This window comes from Drosophila teissieri, chromosome 3R (assembly GCF_016746235.2).
Source record: "Drosophila teissieri strain GT53w chromosome 3R, Prin_Dtei_1.1, whole genome shotgun sequence".
NCBI lineage: Eukaryota > Metazoa > Arthropoda > Insecta > Diptera > Drosophilidae > Drosophila > Drosophila teissieri.
Genome location: NC_053032.1, coordinates 19,391,278 through 19,410,248, shown reverse-complemented (window position 1 = coordinate 19,410,248; position 18,971 = coordinate 19,391,278). Strand labels below are relative to the sequence as shown.

Sequence of the window (18,971 nt, the reverse complement as noted above, 5' to 3'; positions counted from 1 at the left end):
TCTCCTCCCTCGTTAGTTTCATTATATCCTTAAGATAACTGAAATTACCTTTTACCATCCTTCCACATTTTAGCTTTTATGTGCCATCACTTGAACTTAACTAGCACTTTCTTCTGCCATGTTTTCCAGTGGCTTCACTTTTTTAACATCCTGCAAACAATTGACCTGATTTCTATACATTTTTAACCCTTTGGCAGCTCTGGTCCCATCCCGCTTCCAGCCATTCACCTCATCCACAGCCACCCCCACATCCACGCCCACATCATCCACGCCCACTGGCTGTGCACACAAAAATACATATACTTGTCATCATTTTTCCTGCGCTTGTCTTTACGCGCAGTGTCTTTCGTTCTTGGGGCTTTTGCTTCTGCTTTTTCTGTGGCTGTTGCCATATCTAAGCTTATATGCCATTTATGTGCGTCGTTGTGGAGGAGCTCCTGGTAGTAGAATGTGTGGACCACCACCTCACAGCGCTGTGTAAATAATGTTCTTGATGCCACAAAGTTTTTATTTTAAACTTCAATTTACTCGTTGAGTCGCCGTGTGTCCACGTCTGGCGGGGATGGGGATGAGGATGGGCATGGGGACTTTGCAATGTAACTAATGATACGTCCCAGCACGCTTGTTGTGCAACTTTCCAGCAGAAATGGAGCAAATTCAGCACGTACTCTTGGTCCGCTGATGGCGAGGCCACAAAACCCTTGCCGTAAAAAATCCGGGCCAAGTGAAATGAATGATTTGCGCCTGCTGGAAAGCGGGGGAAAGCCATTTCCAAAATGACAGCGACGAAAGGAGCGACGACGATGGATTACCATAATATTGGCAAGTCAGCTGTAAAATCCATTGATTGAACGGGTGCCGGAATGACGGGACGACTGGGGTGGTCCAGGTAGACAGACAGGATAACAGGCAACAGGGAGCAGGCACTGGGCAAAGGGTGAAACGGGGAAACGGGGAGCAGGAGCAGTAAAGTCAAATGGAAATGCTCCGGACTGGCGACACATCAACTTCCTGACCGCAATGGCACGTGAGTGCTTTTGCTTTTCCTCTGCTCCTGGCACTGCGGCCGTTTAAGCGTAATTATTGGATGGATGCCCGCATTGTTCAACCCGGTTTGCCAGCGATTGCCACCGCGGTTTTCCACCCAACCACCCACATCCACTCAGCCCAAAGGCATCTACAACAATACGGCACGTACGAAGTTGCATTTGACTTTGCCACATTCGAGTATCGCACGTTTTTCACGACTCTCCTCTTTTTATGGGCACCAAATTGATTCGCCATTGTAAACGAAATGGAAATGGCAAAAGTCTGTGATTTCAGCCCCACGACACGATCGGATTTTAAAGATTTCCAACAGTGCTGAAAGTGTGCTAATTATGCAAGTTTAATAGCTTTTCCGCTGCGTGTTGCAGGCGAATTCAGTAGGAAAATTCAGTAGGGGCGTGCAACCCCACAGCTAATTGCAAATTTCCCGGCTCGGCATAAGTTTTCCCTAGCAAACTTGACAAACTGGCAGACCGTGTAACTCTCGATAAAGTTTCCTTTGGCCATTACACAGCTCCCCTTTGATTTTTCGTAGTTTGCAAAGTTTAATTGATGCTCCTCTGGCAATTATGCTAATTAAACGGAGGGAGCCAATCACGCATTGTAATTGAACCAATTTTATTTCACATATGATTCACCGCTAGGAATTTTCCACATCTCTCGCACATTGTAAGTGTGGGCACAAACAGGGGGAAAATGTTAAACAAATAGCGGAAAAGCGATTTAATTAAATGGGCAAATATATTCGCCGCTGCCAAACACATTGGGTAGTAATCAGACAAGTCGGCGAGCCACATGGGGCATGGTTTTCTGCAGACATCTGGATCTGCAGCTTGAATGTGGCAGATATATGTATATGTAGATATACATATATATGTATATACATATATGCTATATCTGCGGCAGGCAGCTGGGTGAACTTGAGCCATGTCGGCGTGGGAATATTTCGCCTGCTGCCGTGTGCCCACAAACAAAATGCAAATGGAGTCTGTCTTTTCGCCTGGAAAAGCAGACCCGCCCAAAAATGAGGCGCAAAAATGAGGCAAAAAGACCGAAATCCCAAGAAGAAAAGGAAGCCAGTGGTCGGTTTGGGATGTAATTGAAATGTTGCACCCACAGACAGGGCGTTTAATGCACTTCGCATTTACATTTGCATTTACCGCCTGGCTGGCATTCAAAAGGATGCAGACAGGAAGTAATTCATTAAGTTGTATTTACATATTTTGGCTCGCATTTTTACACTTTTTACACTTTTTTCTCTCATTTCTCGCATGATGGAGGCGCTGGGCTCATGTTTAAATAATAACTCAGTGACTTGTTGACTTGCTCAATTATTCAGGCAATAACTTTTCGTAAACAAAATATATTCCATGCATGGGCAAACAGTTTGCGAGCCCAGATAAATGCATGCAAACAAAGTTAGATACAATATAGTAGTGGGTATAGTATATTTATGGCATGTCTAGGTGGCTGCAAACTATTCATCAGTGCGACAATTGCGAGCGCAAATACTAAATCAAATATTGCATCAAATTGTTTGCCAGCAGGCAAAAGGTGAAAAAAAATCAAGCGAATTTCGCTGTACGTGCAGAACCATGTGAAAAACAGCGGCACAAGCAGCTTAGAGGCAACCAGAGTTTGCAAACTCAGGAGCACTTCCGTATCGATTTTCACATTTTCAGGCTCCCTCCCCCAGCAGCAAAACCATGAAAAACGACGTCGAATGGGGGCCAACCGAGCTCAAAGTCTGCATACTCTGCAAAAAGTTTGGCCAAATAAATAAATATCTTAAATGATGATGTATGGCCAAATAATGCCGTGAAGTGAAACTTTATCCTGGCATTTCCCAATCAATAGTTATTTATTGTCTCATATATATTTAATCAGTATAGCAAGGAGTTGGCTAACAGCTCTAGGTTATTTAATCCTTTTCAGCATTTCACCTGGAAATGAGAAAGCCCTTGAGGAATTGGAATGACACCTCCAACGGTAGGGAATAAATCGTTTGAAATCAAAACGAATGCTCTGCGCTCCGCTTACAGATGCGCTTAATTTTGTAATACAATGCCGCTGGAGGCTGAGCAGCTCCCCACTTTCTAATCCACCTAAGGACTCCCCGTGGGTTGGGCGTTTGCAGCTTGGAACGTGTCCAAAACCAGTGGCATTGTGTGCTGGCTTTCGGATCCCATACCCTTCTCCCCACCGCTCCTCCTGCAGCATTTGTGGCTGCACCGGAAGCGGATTCAATGCGGGCATCGGAAAGGACAATGGTGTGTGCCGGTGGCACGGAGCAGCATCACAAATGGGAACAGGATGTCACAGAGCTGGCAGGATGCGATGTCCGTGGGCCCTTGGGTGAACGCTTAATTAAACTTAAATTTTTCATGCCTCTGTAAATGCATTTTATGCATTCACAGGACATTATGGCTTTATGAAAATGAGAGGGAACAGCGCGCGCATATCCTGTATCCCGTATTCTGCATAAGGGCAAAAATTAAGCCTGACGTCCCCATCATCATCATCATGATCATCGTTCTTGGCAGGGATTTTTGTGTAATTTCCCAGCTCGCATCCTTGCCCCTTTTGCGCCTTGGCATGCCAATCCAACTTCCTGCCATGCATTTTTCAACACTCTCCGGGGAAACACAATTTCGTGGAAAACGCAAGAGTTCCTAAGTGCCGAAAAAAGAACAGGGCGTGCTTTTTTGTTACGCGATTTTCAAACTTTTAATGCATTTATTTACTTTGCAAAAGTAATTCTGCTGAGCACTGAAAGATGAACTGAAAACGCCCACTTTTTGTTCTTTTATTCCAGCAGCTTTCTGCTCTATGAAACGTGGACTGTTTTTAGGGTCCAAATTGGCAGTTGGCCAAGGCAAAGTCAGGCAATTGTTTTGAAGACAAAGTGCGTAGCAATTAATATGAATTATTCGAGTCATGCATTTCTAACGACTGCAATCGCATTGTATTCTATTCGTTTTCTGTTATCAGGCAGCTGCCTATATGCATTGTATCTGCATATTGAAAAGCCGGCCCCTAGCAACGCTCCTCTGGTTTATCTGTGTCAACTGTCTTGTTCGCTGTCTGTTTTGCCCAGAGCGAGCATATTGACATCGTTTTTTGACAAACACTATATGCCCCCGATATCACCTTTTCATCCGAACTACACCCATACACCCATCTACACCCATCCTAACAGCCCGCCTCCTTGACGCCTGTTCTCCGTCCGGAAAATGCAGGCACACGCACTTGCCTCTTGGCATTTCCGCCGCCTCCATTCCGCCCTTTGATCCGTATCCTGGTTTCCCAGTTTCCGCTCCCTGGTTTTGGGCCATGTTTCTCTGTTTGTCTTTCAATAACTGCGTGCTGGGTAGTCTTGTGTAAATGTCATCAGACACACTGGCAGAATCAGGTTGTCTTCTGTCAATATCCTTTTGATTTTTAACGAATTTATTCATTTTATTTCAGCTACGAGCTACAATCCAAAAGAGTGCATGCTAGTTTGTTTCAGTGCAGAGGCAAAACCTGCCAAAGAAGTGGGAAAAAGTTGTTGGATTTGGGTTATGTTCCATGTGTGTGCCGAGTAGCATTTAATCAAATTAATACACACACAGGCAGACGCAACTGGGACAGCAGGAGGAGACCCGAATGTCCTGACAGCTGCCTGACATTTTACAACCTTGTCCTTTCCGCCGTTTATTGATGAATGAGCAGGAGTGGCTGTGGGCTGGCAGCAGAGTTGAAGGAAACAGGAGAAAATCAAGTGGTGGCGGTGCTGGAGGGCATGAATACAAAATTTAATTCATGGCCTCCTTTTTTGTGTAAACTTAAAGGGGACCTTGTGTTGCCCATTCGAGACGGCGTGTGCTCCCAGTTGCCTTTCATTACTTTGACTTGCAATCTAATTGAACTGAATGCGCAAAGCTGACAGGATGTCTGAAAGGATGAAAGACTGAAAGACCATTGGCAAGTAGCTTTTTCGGAATTAATTCGTTCACAGGAGCAGCAGTGCATATCCATGTCCAAGGACTCTCTTTTTCCATTGCCCAGACAGAAGTTCGGTTCAATTAAAGGGAAAAGCAGAAGCACGTTGTCGTTGTCTGGCATCCTAAGCTCAGGTTTAATTAATGTTGCTGCTGATTACAAAGGGACAAAAAGTAGGGAGCAGAAGGACCAAGTCGCTCCTAACTGTGCAGCAACAAATGACCCTCGTTTTGGTATTGATTTACCCACGTTGTCGCCCTTGTCGCTGCCTTTGCTCCGAGGGGAAAAGGAAAATCGCAGAAAAGCGCACGGAAAATGGGAAATATGTGGGCGGTGCGTGTGCAGTTTGGGGCAGCTTAATGTCGCTTAATTGCGGCATTTCCGCCGGTCAAGTGCAGGAACGCACATCTGCGCAAATCAACTTGACACTAAGTGAGCTGTGAGTGCGGATTATATGCGAATAACCTCAACCTACCCCCAAGTCACTAAGTGACTACTGAAGAGCACTTATGAACATAAAGTGCAATCAAAGTGATAACTGTTATGGCCACAATAGCATTTTGCCACTCGTTGTTTAAATTTATTAGGCAGATTATATAGGCAGACAATATTAAGAGAACCAAAAACAGTTTAAACGGCAAACTGAAACTTAAATGAGCCAAATGGAAGGCAGAATTAGATTAAAATGCGTAATTCGAGACGGTTAGTGCAATTAGTCGATTAAATAGCATATTGAATGCCCCACTAAACTACCTGTATGCGAACAAGTAATTCAATTAAATATTTGATTGCCTTGGATTGTACACAAATCACTTGCCACTCGAACATGGAAAAGTGATACAAATACCTGCCCCAATTAAGGAAAAATCAATAAACCGAAATTTGTGGCCCCCATCAAACGGGTGCTTATTGATGATCATCCACGGCGGATTGCCCTAATGAGGCATGTAATCATAGAGTGGCAACAATTTGGGGCAGCGATGTGTTAACCAGCCTAATCCATCTCCGCCTCCTTGGCTATCTTCCCAACTCATGAGCTAAGTGAACTTTCGTGATGGATGACGCTAATTCCGGAGGCAGGTGGCAGCATCATCAGGTGTACCAGTACGGGTTGCTAATCAAAATCAACAACACCCAAATGAACAACACACGCCTGAAACACACTCTGAGGTCCACGCCCAATCTCTTCTGTTAAAGTTTTCAATTTTCCGGGCAACTTTTGATTATATTTTGTTGCTTCTTATGGCAAGCGTAAATTGAATCAGAACTGGAGATTTTCCAGCATGCAGAGAGCAGAGGAAAAGGCTTAAACGGATTGAGGTTTCTGACATACTCTGGCTTTGAAGTTGGGATTTTGTGCTGGTTTTCCGACAGTAAAATGTCTATCCGGTTTGCTATTAGTTTAAAGTCACTTGCCAATAGCGTGAGGTTTGCGCACTTGAGTGATGTTTAAATATTTAGCAGCTCTGACTAAGTGATGCAATAAGGACTTTGGACAAGCTGGTAATAAAGCTGTTTAGTTCAGAAGTTTATTGAATAAATATTTTGCCTTTTGCCATTTTGGGAATTTTGTTTTTCCGGAAGTTGCCACAGTTTCGACCTTGGGCACGGCTCAGTTCGCGGTACCAGCGCGATATGCGATAACAACAAAAGCGGATCGCATAAATTACAACGCTCCTCCATTAGCATGTAAATGCAGCCGACAGCGCCACCTCCGCACCACCGCACCACCGAGCCACCAGCCACGCCCCCACTGTGCTCGTTACTGTGCCCCACGCAAAAAGTGGATGCGGCGACAGTGACAATGCTCGTATTTAACTCTCCACATTGCATATTTTATTTAATTTATTGCCGCACATATTTTGATGGCAATGCATGTGGACGGGGCACGTGTTCCTCTTTTGGGGTCTGGAACCCCGTCAAAACCCGGGGAGAACTTAGATTGTGCTATATAGGAATTGGAATTGTGTCAGTTGCACAGTTGGGCATGGTCATGGTGGAATCGCATGTGACGCGTGTGTTGAGATACATTTCAAGCGGGGCAAGAAACGCAAGCCAAACTGTGGGTAAACACAGGGGTAAAATAAATTACAGAGGGAAAAACTACACATTTTGATCAAATTTCATAGCGGAGAAAAGGTAAACTTAAAATATTATTAAAGCCTTATGGAGGCCATAAATAAATTCAATATAGATATTTGGTTAGCACTAGGAATATTATTTAAAAATCAGTAAGTCAGTTTCATCACCTTTTAACTCCTTTCCGAGGCTTTCAACTCATAATATGTTTGATTATACACAAAGTTAATAACTAATACCCCCTAAATTAGTTGCGTGCACATTTCTTTTGCCCCTGAACAAACGCGAGTACAAGTTAACCGACATATATACAATGTTTGGCCACTGTTCGACCCCTGAGTTTTACTTTATTTTATATGGTTTCGTTGGCCGGCCATTTATTTCAAAGAAACGACAGCCGTGGGAGCCATGCAAATGCCCCCATCCGAAGTGCGCCAATTGGTCACTTGATACACATTTCGACTGCCGGTCATACTCGTCGTTACTCGTTTGCCAGCACAATTGCATTTTCAAGCCGACTGTTTTTTTTGTTTTCCCGCACTTGGCCGGCAGATGTTAAAGTTATTCATTGCTTTTGGCTGCCATCCTCGAAACTACTTTTTTCCTCAGGCCTACACTGTCTTCTTGGCCAGAAGGCAGTTGGCCAGCTCCCGGAGTTGCTTGGGCAGCACTTTGCATAATGCGAATGCGAATTCACAAAAACCAACTCTCAACGATGGCTTTCAGTTGTTTGTCGTGTCGCCGGCGAATGTGGGTTAAATGCTTTTTGCGGCTGGTGACCGCAACTCGGAGCGCCATTCGAGAGTCTTTTGTGCCTTTGCTTGCGCTTGCCCGCTAAAAATTGTCATTTGCCGCAAAAGTTTTTCATTTAATTTAATTGAAACACACTCAACAAATTGCAAATGCACTACGGAAAATGAAGGGAAATTGTGGTGGTGGCCCGGGTAATAAACTAAAAATAAAGTCTATTATTTCGCAATTAAGTGCAGTTGCCTCTCTGCGGTGGCAGCAAATACTATTGAGAATGCGACTGGCGCCCATGTGGGTGGTTTCGGTGGGTTCAATTGGTGCGGCCAGCTAATCAGCTTTGAGAAAAATGTGTGAAATAAAAAACTGGGCTTATTTAAAGTGCCGTAATTAATCTCTGTTGTTCGCGCTCAATAGCCGACGAACCTTATCTATGCGCAGTACAAAAAGAAACCACAGAGATATCGGCATACTGCTACTATATAATTAATTGCTGTAAACTCTGGCACAGAGTAAACAAAGGAAATGCATTGCCCATACGCCCGGTAGTGCGTCATAATTTTGGACGCAAATGCGCGGCCATCCGTGTTAAATCGGTTTATTTGTCATTTCAATTCGAGCGCAAAACGAACGCTTTTTGCAGCCAAGTGGGCGATACTGCAAGCTGGCTAACTGCAAACTGAATGGAATGGTTAAGGCCGCAAACGAGTTTGCTGCTCTCTTTGGTTTGGTGAAGAATGAAAAGGCCGCGGGATGTTATGCTTGTAAATAAACTTGTTTGGTGCTAAAAACTGCTAGTAATTACAATCGAATTTCCGCCTACCAGCGAGTTGGCCGGTTAGTTGGCTTAACTATGTCAACCCGATAAGATTTGCATTTCCATCACAAAGAGTCTAAACCGGAGAGCACTGACTCTCCTTCTCGTCGTAGTCGAAGTCGTCGTCGTCTCGCCTGTCAGTCAATTGTGTATGCTGACACTTTGTGCGGCTGGGTTTGCTGCATGGTAATTGGCAAATCCGCACATGGTTTGCTGCACACGTGGCGTATGCGTAATGCGATCGGCGCTGGCTGCATGTTAATGCGTTGGCAAACAGCATTAACGCAAAATACGCGCCAAGAACCGGGCAGACATGACCATAGACAACACCGCAAATACCCAAAACCCTCTCCAATTAAATGCTTTTCAATTGACGCTGCAGTAATTTGGCTGATTTGGCAGTGCGATGCCAAAAGCGACGCATTTAATTGCCGCCTTTTTGGGGGCAAGTGGGGCTGGGTTAGAGCCAAAATGCGGTGGTAATATTCTCATCATTAAATTTCCAGTTACCAGTTAAGTGTGCCTGCAGCGGAAATGAAAACCTCTTCGAGTAATGACGAAAGCCCACGGAATTGATAAGCGCAAATAGAAGTGGAGTAAGCGCTCAAGAATGCTTCACGTTGAGTCAACAAAAAAAAATAAAAAAGAAGCGGAATGATAAATGCGATTATGAAGCGCTATGAAAAGCTTCGCCCACAAAGATTCCTTCCTGATTGGCCATTGTTCTTGTTCAATTCTCAAGTAAGTTCTCAACAAACTTATTCAAAGCATTCGGCTTATCGGTTTCGGCTCCAGCCAAGAAAAGCAGAAAGGAAAGAAGAACAGAAGTCACTTGCCACAAAACAATTAGCTGAGTAGTAAGACAAAGTCGCAGTCATTGGCATTTTCCGATACGGCGGCTAAAGTGCAAAGCCCCACGGACGGCTGCCAGTATATACATATGTACATATGGGTAATGCCCGTAAAACCCCGGTAAACAACCGAATGGCGCCAATGGGGGCGTGGCCAGACAACCGTAGCCGTAACCGTAACCGGAATGAAAACACTCGCACAGCACAGAGCAATTCATTCATGGAACTCTTTTGGCCAGATTGTGCCGCACTCGTTGTTCACGCTTCGCTTGGCTATTATTTTTTACCACGCTTCATTTGCCGATTTGTCTGCGCCGCTTTTGGCCTTTTTGGGGCAGGGAGTGCTAATTAACAGTTGGTCCCAAATCGCATACATTAACGCTGATATATTTATTGCCATAATTGTGCGCTGCCTGGCCATGCTTATATATAGATTATGGGCATTTGACTATGAGCCTCGATTGCCTCACTTCGGAAAAGATATATAAATAAAACTGGCCCCAGCGAAAAGTAATGAGTAAACAATTCGAGCATTGTGTTTGCTTTGGAATTAGCGAAGTGCAAATTTTCTTGGCACCGATTGCACAATGCTCCGAGTTAGAGCAGCGTTTGGATATTTTACCGAAATTGCGGCCAGATTTTAATGGTGATTGCTGGATATATCAGGATATATCCTGCGGTCAGGACACAGTTGCTAGGTAATGAACACACATTTTCCAAGCCTGCAGAAAGCAACTTCAGTGGAGGGAAATGGCAGTGGCAATAAAACAAAGCAATTAAAATGGCCTCCCGGAACTGGCAGACGTATATGGGTCAGGCTGGCAAAAGTTTCGGCCACTTGTCGGCCAACTCGAGCAGTGAAAATGGCCAATACACAATGCCAATCGGCCAACTGAAGTGGCAAGTGGCAGCTCGGCTAATGCAACCGGGGATGGCAAGTGTGTGTTTCAGCACTCTAAACTTTCGGTTTAGTGCACACAAAGGGGGGTTTTCACCCCAACTGCACGGGGCTGACAGGCTCTTTTTCCCACTTAAACCCCGTTCAAAATGGCACACTGCAAACTATATTGTTAATATGCAGTAAATGGGCGGAAGATCTCAGCAGAATGAGTCAGCGCAGCGCTGTTTACGTAAGGATTTCTCCGGTTTACTGTCAACATTTTTTCCTTCCTCGTTTGTTGTTCGGTACTCATTCAACCGCCGACTGGAGCCGTAAATTAAACAACATTTGTGTCACTTGACTTCGGTACTCGTTCATTAATCAGGCCTTACCCTGTCTATAGAAATTGAAATTGTCGCTGCTACACAATAAAGCTAAATGGAAATCCAAGGGATAGCAAGTTGGACACTTTAGCCGGGGAGGATGGTGGTGGCTGAGTGGGAGAGTGGGCGAGACCACCCACACGCACACACACCACACACCACACACAGATGGCAAACACTTTCCATTGCGTAAATTGCCTGGGCGCCCATCGAAACGTGCCATTTGAGCTCTGCCATCGATGATAAATGTTTGCTGCATGTTGCACAAGTCTTTGCAGTCGCCTATCAACGATGGACTCTCAGATATGTGAAGAGTGGCAAGTGGGTGAGGCATGCTACAATGCAACCCATTAAAAGCCAACACCCTTTATAGCCAAACAGCATTCGGTTTCTTTACACTTCCACTGTCGGAAGAGAACCATAGAACTGGCTTACATATCGTGCCACATCTAAAATTGAAGTCATATTTCATGGCAATTTGAACTTTCCTTCCAAAAACAAGTAATAAATATAAAACCATATGTTTAGCTTGCTATAACACAGTTCATTTTGTAAGCTTGCCGTTTAATTTAACAATTTAATTTGCCAACTAAAATTCGAAAGCATTCGAATTGCTACAGGTGAAAGGTTGAATTGCTGATCATAATAAATGAAGTTGGTAAAAGTTGTACAGCACAACAATATGAATCATCATTCATTATAAGGCAGTTAAAGTGCCCTAATGGCTTTTCTCTATTCCCATGCTGGGGCGCCAAACGAATTAAGCAAATAGCTGAATTTATGAATATTTAGCTAAAGCTCTAAATAGAACCGCATTACGAGCATTTTCGCTTTCACCTCACGCCTTGCCTTCTCTGTGGCAGACACGAAATCCCTGACCTTTGCGGCTGCCTGCTGCCTGCTGGCTCCTCTCATCCTGCCACTCCCCCTACACCACCACCTCCCCCTCCCCGCACCGTCCCGAGTTAATTACAGCCCGCGATCTGTGGATTTTCCGGGGCCATCCCCGCGAGCCAACCACCCACCTTTGCCAGCTCACAAAAGGCCCCATGGAATTTTCTTTCTGGCAGCAGGGACGGCGGCTTCGGCTTCGTTAGCAGGTGGCTGTCAAATTTAGGTCAGGCACTAAGTGCAAGTGAGTGTTATGTAAATTATGGTACGCTGCTTAAAAGGACCTGCAAGGTCTGCCCCTACCATCCGTCGTCCCAGTTTAATTTTTAGGAGTATTGCGCTGCCGTGTGTTGTTGTGTTGTGTGTTTGTTTGCATTCATCTTGTGAGCAAATGGAAAACTAACTGAAAATGGAAAACTGAAATGCTAACACCACTCCCATTTGTCAGGCCGTTAGTTAAACTGAACGCCACTCGCTGGCGGCCCTCTCTATACTTCCTCACTTTTGTGCCCCTTTATTTTTTTTTTAATTTAGCCATTGCTGTTGGCAGCTGACAAAGCGGCAATGTGTGTGTGTGTGTGGATATATGAATATGGCGCGTGGTTGGGGGTTCTGGGGCGCTGGGGAGCTGCGAGCGAATGATGGAGCTGCCACCACGCACGGCAGCATGGAAGTCTTAGAAGAAATGTTATTCCACTCGCTGGCAACCGCAGATTATATCATAACACACATGCCCCATGGTATCCCCCATTCCGTATTCCATATCCCATAGCCGCGGATTCAGAGCCCACTTTGTGCTGCGGATCGGCCATTGACCATGGCGATGTGCTGCTCCAAAGCAGAACGTAAATAAAGCACAATAATAAGAGGAGCCGCGTAAAAGTGCTCATACCAAGTACCAACAGTTGGCGGCAAAACAATAGCAACAAGCCTTTCTCATTTACTACATGAACAGTACTATTTTCATTAACTTTTATATTACTACACTTTATATAGATACCCAATTCCGTTCATAGTAAAGGACACCTCAAAGTACCTTTAAAAAGTCTTAAGAGGAATATACAACAAGCAAACAATTTTAAACCGTATGCTCTAAAATATATAAATATTCTGATTTGAGTCCATTTAAACATATATTATTTTTTAAATAAATGTATATTTTAATAAAGTACATTACAATCCGACATCAGAAGGAAGATTAAAAGGAATCCTTCACAGCTGGACCAAACTGTTTTCAAGAACCGAAAGTTCTTTGTAGTTCTGTAGCATTTATTACATTATCTGACCCCCTGGAAGCCCTAACTTTTTGAGAGTTTCCAAAGAAAAGAAGTGCTAACTTTACAGTGCTATTATTCTGGCCCTCATTGTGTTGATATATATAGCCCATAGCCACAGCTCCGGCACTTTCACCCCCTTTCCTCGAATCACGACGCACAGGAAGGGAAGGCGCACACAAGTCAACAATCTCATAATCAGTTGAATTACAAAAGGCAAACGGCAAACCCAGCAAATACTGGGGGGAAATCGCGGAGCGACAAGCCCGCTTGTCTTTATGGCAATTTCACTTAATGAGTTGGGCCTGTGGGGCAGACAATCGATAGACACATGGCCTGCAATGCAAGTGCAAGCCTGCAGCCATTTAACACGCCAATAAAACGCAATAACCAAATTTATCTGATTCTGGAGCAAAGGCCAAAAGGGCAACTAAAGCCATGGGCGTGGCATTGTGACGCAACATGGGCGTCGTCGGCATAATCTCATGATCGTCATGTCAAACAAAAGGCAGGAAACCGCCTGCCGGCTTACAATTACAATTGCTGACCCATTTCAGAGGTGAGCTGGGTTGAGGGTGATCCCAGCTGAACCGAGCCGACCGAAAACCGTTTGGCCAATGCAATGAATTAATTATTCCCTCTGTCATGTGCAGTGTCTTTCCCCCTTGGGTGCGTCGAGTCCAGTTCAGCGTTTGCGTTTGGGCCAAAAATAACAAGCTGCACACACTTGACGCCGGAAAAAATATCTCTCAACGAGTTGGGCCTTTGAACTATTTGTCATGGGTTTTTTTTCGATTTATTTCCCTGCCCGGCTGCAATGGCCACAAAAATAGCCGTGTGCACAAATCTCATTTTTGGGAGTTGCGCCGTGTGCTCCATTTGCTGCACCAAAGTGAACGGAAAGTGCCGCAGCTTAGATGCCCTTTACTTTATAGAGAGCATGGGATAAGTTTGGACCCGTTTCCGAATATTAGACATTTCAAATATTCAATAATAAATGTACTTTTAGCTTTTAATCAAAGGGTTTCCAGCAGTTAATCCTAAGAGTCGGCATATTCGAGGGGACCTGACTAAAATAAAAACTCAAACTACAAAACGAAACTCTGAGGATTACTATGAGCTATAAATAATTTTCTACAAATTTTTTCGGCTGTCAAATCAGTTTTGGTTTCAACCCCAGATCCCCCAAAGTCAGATAATTAATACAATATTATTGTAATGACTAACTTTAGCAGCTCCTCGCAATCCGTTTAATTCTCAGACGCTTTTGATCGTTTGATTTCCTCAATAAATTCTCATTCCGTGTGATTAATCAATGACCAAATCTGCTGCTGCCCTGGGAAAACCAACTGCACGCGAGCATCGTTCTTCCCCAAAAAAAAAGGAAAATAAAGTGTACGAGTTGCTGGATGAGAACGTAAATCTCTGGGGTCTCAGCTGGCTGCCCGATCAAATTCAAGCGGCTGTGGCTGCAGCTTTTCGCTGGGCCCCTGGATGCCTTCCAAAAACAAAAAATAATAAAAAAAATGTGAAAAAATTCGTTTATTGGAGAGGAGAAAATTTAATGCGGTCACTGGCTTTTTGACATGCCGCAAACTATTTTCAAATGTGCTCGTAGACGGAGTCGCATTGCTATTTCCTACAGAGTATTCATTTCGCTTTGGTCAGCGCATTGGGAGTTTGCTTTTTTGTTATTTTTAGCGCCGGCTAGAGTGAAGTGTGCCCGGTCCGTGGAGCATCCTTCAACGTTTCTTATGTAAATTTTCCGTCGATTTTGTGTTATTTTTTTTTTTGTATTTTTCGTTTTTTGCTTTTTGTTTGCCATGCCACCAGATGACGATGACGATGGAGATGATGATGTTGTCGGTTTGTTAGAGTGCGGCTGCTCGGGGGCCAGTTGAAAACTAATAAAACGTCAAAGCAATTTTGACAACATGCAACTTGGAGATCTTGAGGAGGCACAGAAACACACAAAAACCCACACAAATCTACGGTTTGTGTTGGAACAGCCTGTGAATGCCTGTGAATGCTGCTCTCCGCAAAGCGAAAAGTTACTTCGTAAGTTTTTCATCTTTTGCCAGTTTTTCTTTTCGCAATGCTGCCTTCATTTCGCCATATTTCTCCTGGCCCTTGTTTTTGGCTGGGGGCCACTGTCTGGAGGGAATCCAGGGAGCAACGGGCTTAAAGCTATCTAGCTGGCATATCAGCCATAAAACCGAGCATTAAAGCCGTGTGAAAATTGCGGCTCAAGTGCTAGACTTTCTGAAACAAGATACATACATATGTATATATGTATATGCTAGATTAAAGGGTCGAGGAGGTGTTCTGGTGGTGATAAGCGTTCTTTGTTTATAGAGTTGTCAAGTGCTCATAAAAATCGAGATACTCTGTGACCCTACGGCTACGACTACCTGCCGAGGGGAATGGGACACGCCCGTTTTCGGGTAACATGGGTTAAGTGCGGCGTCATTAGCACACACACCCGCACAGTGGGACGAAAGCCGAGGATGGAGCGGGATTTGCGATATGCGATTTGCCGGAACCACAGCGTGTTGCCGACACATAAACAATACACTCGACTACAAGGTTGCGCGACAGTCAAACACTAACAGTTTTATGGCCGATCGTTGGAGGCGCTTCACACTCCGCAGCGCATCTCACTTTGGGACTGAATGGGAATGACTCAGTCCGACTTGACCGTACACTCAGAGAAACAAGCCCTTAATTTGTATTCTTTTTATTGCTTTATATGAAGTTGAACCCAACAGTTCAACCTAATTATCACAAGCTTCAAATAATACATAAATATTGTAATGGAAAGCCATTTCTTTTTAGCCAGTATCAAATATTGTTCTTAGTGCATTCCCTGCGCTTGTCATGGACTGCGTGAGTTGGGAACATTAACTGCCAAGGACCTTCCATTTCCCCGTCATTCTGCCAAATGGCAAAAAGTCTCCTAATAAAATTATAAATGTATTTGATGTGCCAGCCGCCCACAGGAATCGTTACCGAAATAATTTCTCTTTTCTGCGGCCACTCGCAAATGTGTCTCAATTCAATTAATTTGTGCTGGGAACTGGGATCTGGAATCCTAAAGTGTTGGGCTCTAAAGTGGCCCCAGTCAGTAGGCAATTTGGCCGCAGGACCTGCTGCGTTGTTAAATTTTAATACTGCGGTTTATGTGCTTGCTGCTACATACATACATATATCTGGAGGTTTTGGGCAAATTAAATTTTAATTGCTTGTGGTCCGCCCAAATTGGCAGTCAGCGGTGGTTTGGTGTGCTGTTTGGTCCGCTGGGTTTACTAGGCATCCAGTATTCCAGTATTTATCAGACCATTCATTACTTCTGTGCGATTCCGACAATAACCCAAAAATTCAGGCGAAAACTTTTGCCAAATGCTTGACAAAAGTGCAACGAACCGTGCGGCGGACCAAGCGAGCCAAAAGGAAAAAATGTGCTGGAAAAATCGGAGAGCGCGAGCAGAAAATTATGAAAAATACCCGCTGAAAATACGAGTATTTTCCCGGGCCGCCGCAAATGCAAATTCATGAAAAGACCAAGGCAAAGCCGACGTTGCTCTTGAGCTTGAAAAAGGCGCAGACGGGAGCGACGCTTCCAAATGGAAATGGCCATGGAGATGGAGATGGAAATGGGTATTCAAATGGCCATGGAGCTGGGAACTCTGCGAGTGGTTATACTGCAGTTGGGGATCTCTGGAGTGGCGGTGTCAGACTGACTGCTGACGGTTCAGTTGAGTAGTGTGTCTGGGCCGGGTCTGACAATTACGTCAATGGCGCAAATGTCGAAAAATGTAACAAACAAAAAACCCGTTAAGCGCAGAATGCCATCGCAATTTATAGCAGACTCATCGTCGGGATCTTTGTCATCGCATTTGATACACTCCGAATCAAATGGGTTACTTGGCTGGAACGCACTGGCTTGACACAATAGTTAGCTCTCTGGACATGGGCTTCATAAATACTATAATACTACCTGTTTCTAATTTGTTACTTCCCTTTCCTTATACATTTCCATTAACTTGGATATCTTACCAATCTCTCTCCATATGATTGTATCTCTAGGATACTATAATAATTTATATAACGTTGAACTAAAAAGGGTATTAAGTTTACGGCCAGCACTTTTAGCTTGCCCCTTTCTCTGGTTTTCCCTTCTGATTCATTGCAGATTCTAGTGAAACTTTAGTGCAATTGTTTTTTGCGTTTTGTGTGTTGTTTGGTTGTTTGGTTGTTTGTTGATGATGGCGATGGCAATGGCAATGGCAACCAGTGAGCTGGGCAGACGATGCGTCTGCTGACTGTTGCCTTTTGGCGCTTTGCCTCTGCTCTCTGATTAACTCATTCATACATTCTGGCTTTCCAGCGAAAGAAAAACAAGTTAGTGGTAGGTGGGGGGCTCGAGTGATGGGCGATTCGAGTGGGTGTGGCATTGTTGCAAGCCTCCCACTTCTGCGCCCAACCCTTGATTATGATTATTTTCATTTCAAAAAGTTGGCGGCGCAGAAAAAACCGCAGCCCAAGCACAATTCTCTGTGTAGTTGGGTGAAATATTTAAAGTGCGCCGCGAGTTGGTGTAGTATTGCTAACCAAAAAAAAAACACTCACACCCACAAAGGGGCACCAACACTCACGCGATTTGTGTACCCTTTGTACAGTGGTACCTCTGTAACCGGAGCTGTTTTTAGAGATTAATTTGGTTTAACCAGATTAAGAACTGAGAAATAGTTTTCGAATATGGATTACTTAATTACTTATTTCAATACACATTTTGTTTATTATGTTTTGATGGACTTGAAATCAAAGAATGTATGTTTGGATGAAAAGGTGTATCTTTCGGATACAAGCTTAAGTTTTACTATGCCTATTAGTGTGCCCTTCTTTGTGAGGTTCCACTGTGGCTGGTGCGTGGTTTTTGTTGTTTCTGCTGTTACGTGGCTCGTTTAACTTTGAGCAGCTCTGAATTGCAGCAGCCGGCATGCCGGTTTTTTTTCCATTTCTTTTTTCCCTACTGCAACTTTAATTGGACATGGGTTCTTGTTGTTGTCACCGCTGCTGCTGCTGCTGCTGGCGTTGGCAAACGTGTTTTATTATTTTGGTTAAATTTGGCATTCGTTTCCTACGCGACTTGCAGCGAGGTCAACTCATCAGTTCGTTATCGTTAGGTGCAAGTGTGTTTTGAGTGAAGAATTCAAACGACTTGATTTACTCACCTCCTGGCTGGTGACCTATGACCTTAGGGAGCGGGGGGTGGTGATAGTGCTGGTGGCGGTGGTGGAAAGGACATCCCCTTTCGCACTGCTTGTTGTTGTTGCAAAATCGAAGCAAATTAAACGATAATTTGTTGTGAGCAAAGTAACACGGACACACACACACACACACAGAAACGCACACGCGAACGCACTGCACACAGATACACCAAACACTCCCTCTCTCTTTCTCGCCTCTCTCACTTTGTGTATTTTGTTTGTTCTGGCTTTGCTTTGCTTTGGTTTTGCTTTTCTTCTGCTTCTGCTTGTGATTATGCTTTTACTTGGCGATGCAAGCAGCGCGACGTTGCAACATCGTTCACATTTCACATTTGCCCCAGCTGAATGCACTTGTATCTCGCTTTTGTTGCATTTCCTCTCTTGTTTTGACTGCGGCAGATGCGGCTCCGCCTTCTGCTTCTTCTTCGGCTGGTGTTGGTGCTGCTGCTTATCCTGTTTGTGCTCCCCCCTCCTTCTTAGCCTATCGCCGCGTTTGCTTCACACAGCTATCCTGCGTGGGCAAGGATGTCTTGTGCTGCGTTTTCCCTTCCGCTTCGATTGCAGATCCTTTTCGGGCGAAAGTTTCGAACACACACACACATTTAACTAGGTATTTTCACGGCGATTTCGTTCGCGTCCGACACTAGACGCGATTTATTTTTCTCAATTTTTTCGACGGCCCAGCCGCATTTTACCATTTCAAGAACCAATCGAATCGAAACGCGCAGGGTGTTTGCTGCTGTTATAA

At 44.4% G+C, this 18,971-nt stretch overlaps 1 protein-coding gene across 1 annotated transcript in view; it reads right to left on the bottom strand.

Annotated features, from left to right (window-relative positions):
- Positions 1-18,971, bottom strand: part of LOC122622637 (ankyrin repeat domain-containing protein 50) — a 26,641-nt gene extending 7,670 nt beyond the window's left edge. The window contains exon 1 of the mRNA XM_043801235.1: positions 18,188-18,971. The gene's annotated coding sequence lies outside the window, so the exon portion shown is untranslated. The remainder of the gene's footprint in view (positions 1-18,187) is intronic.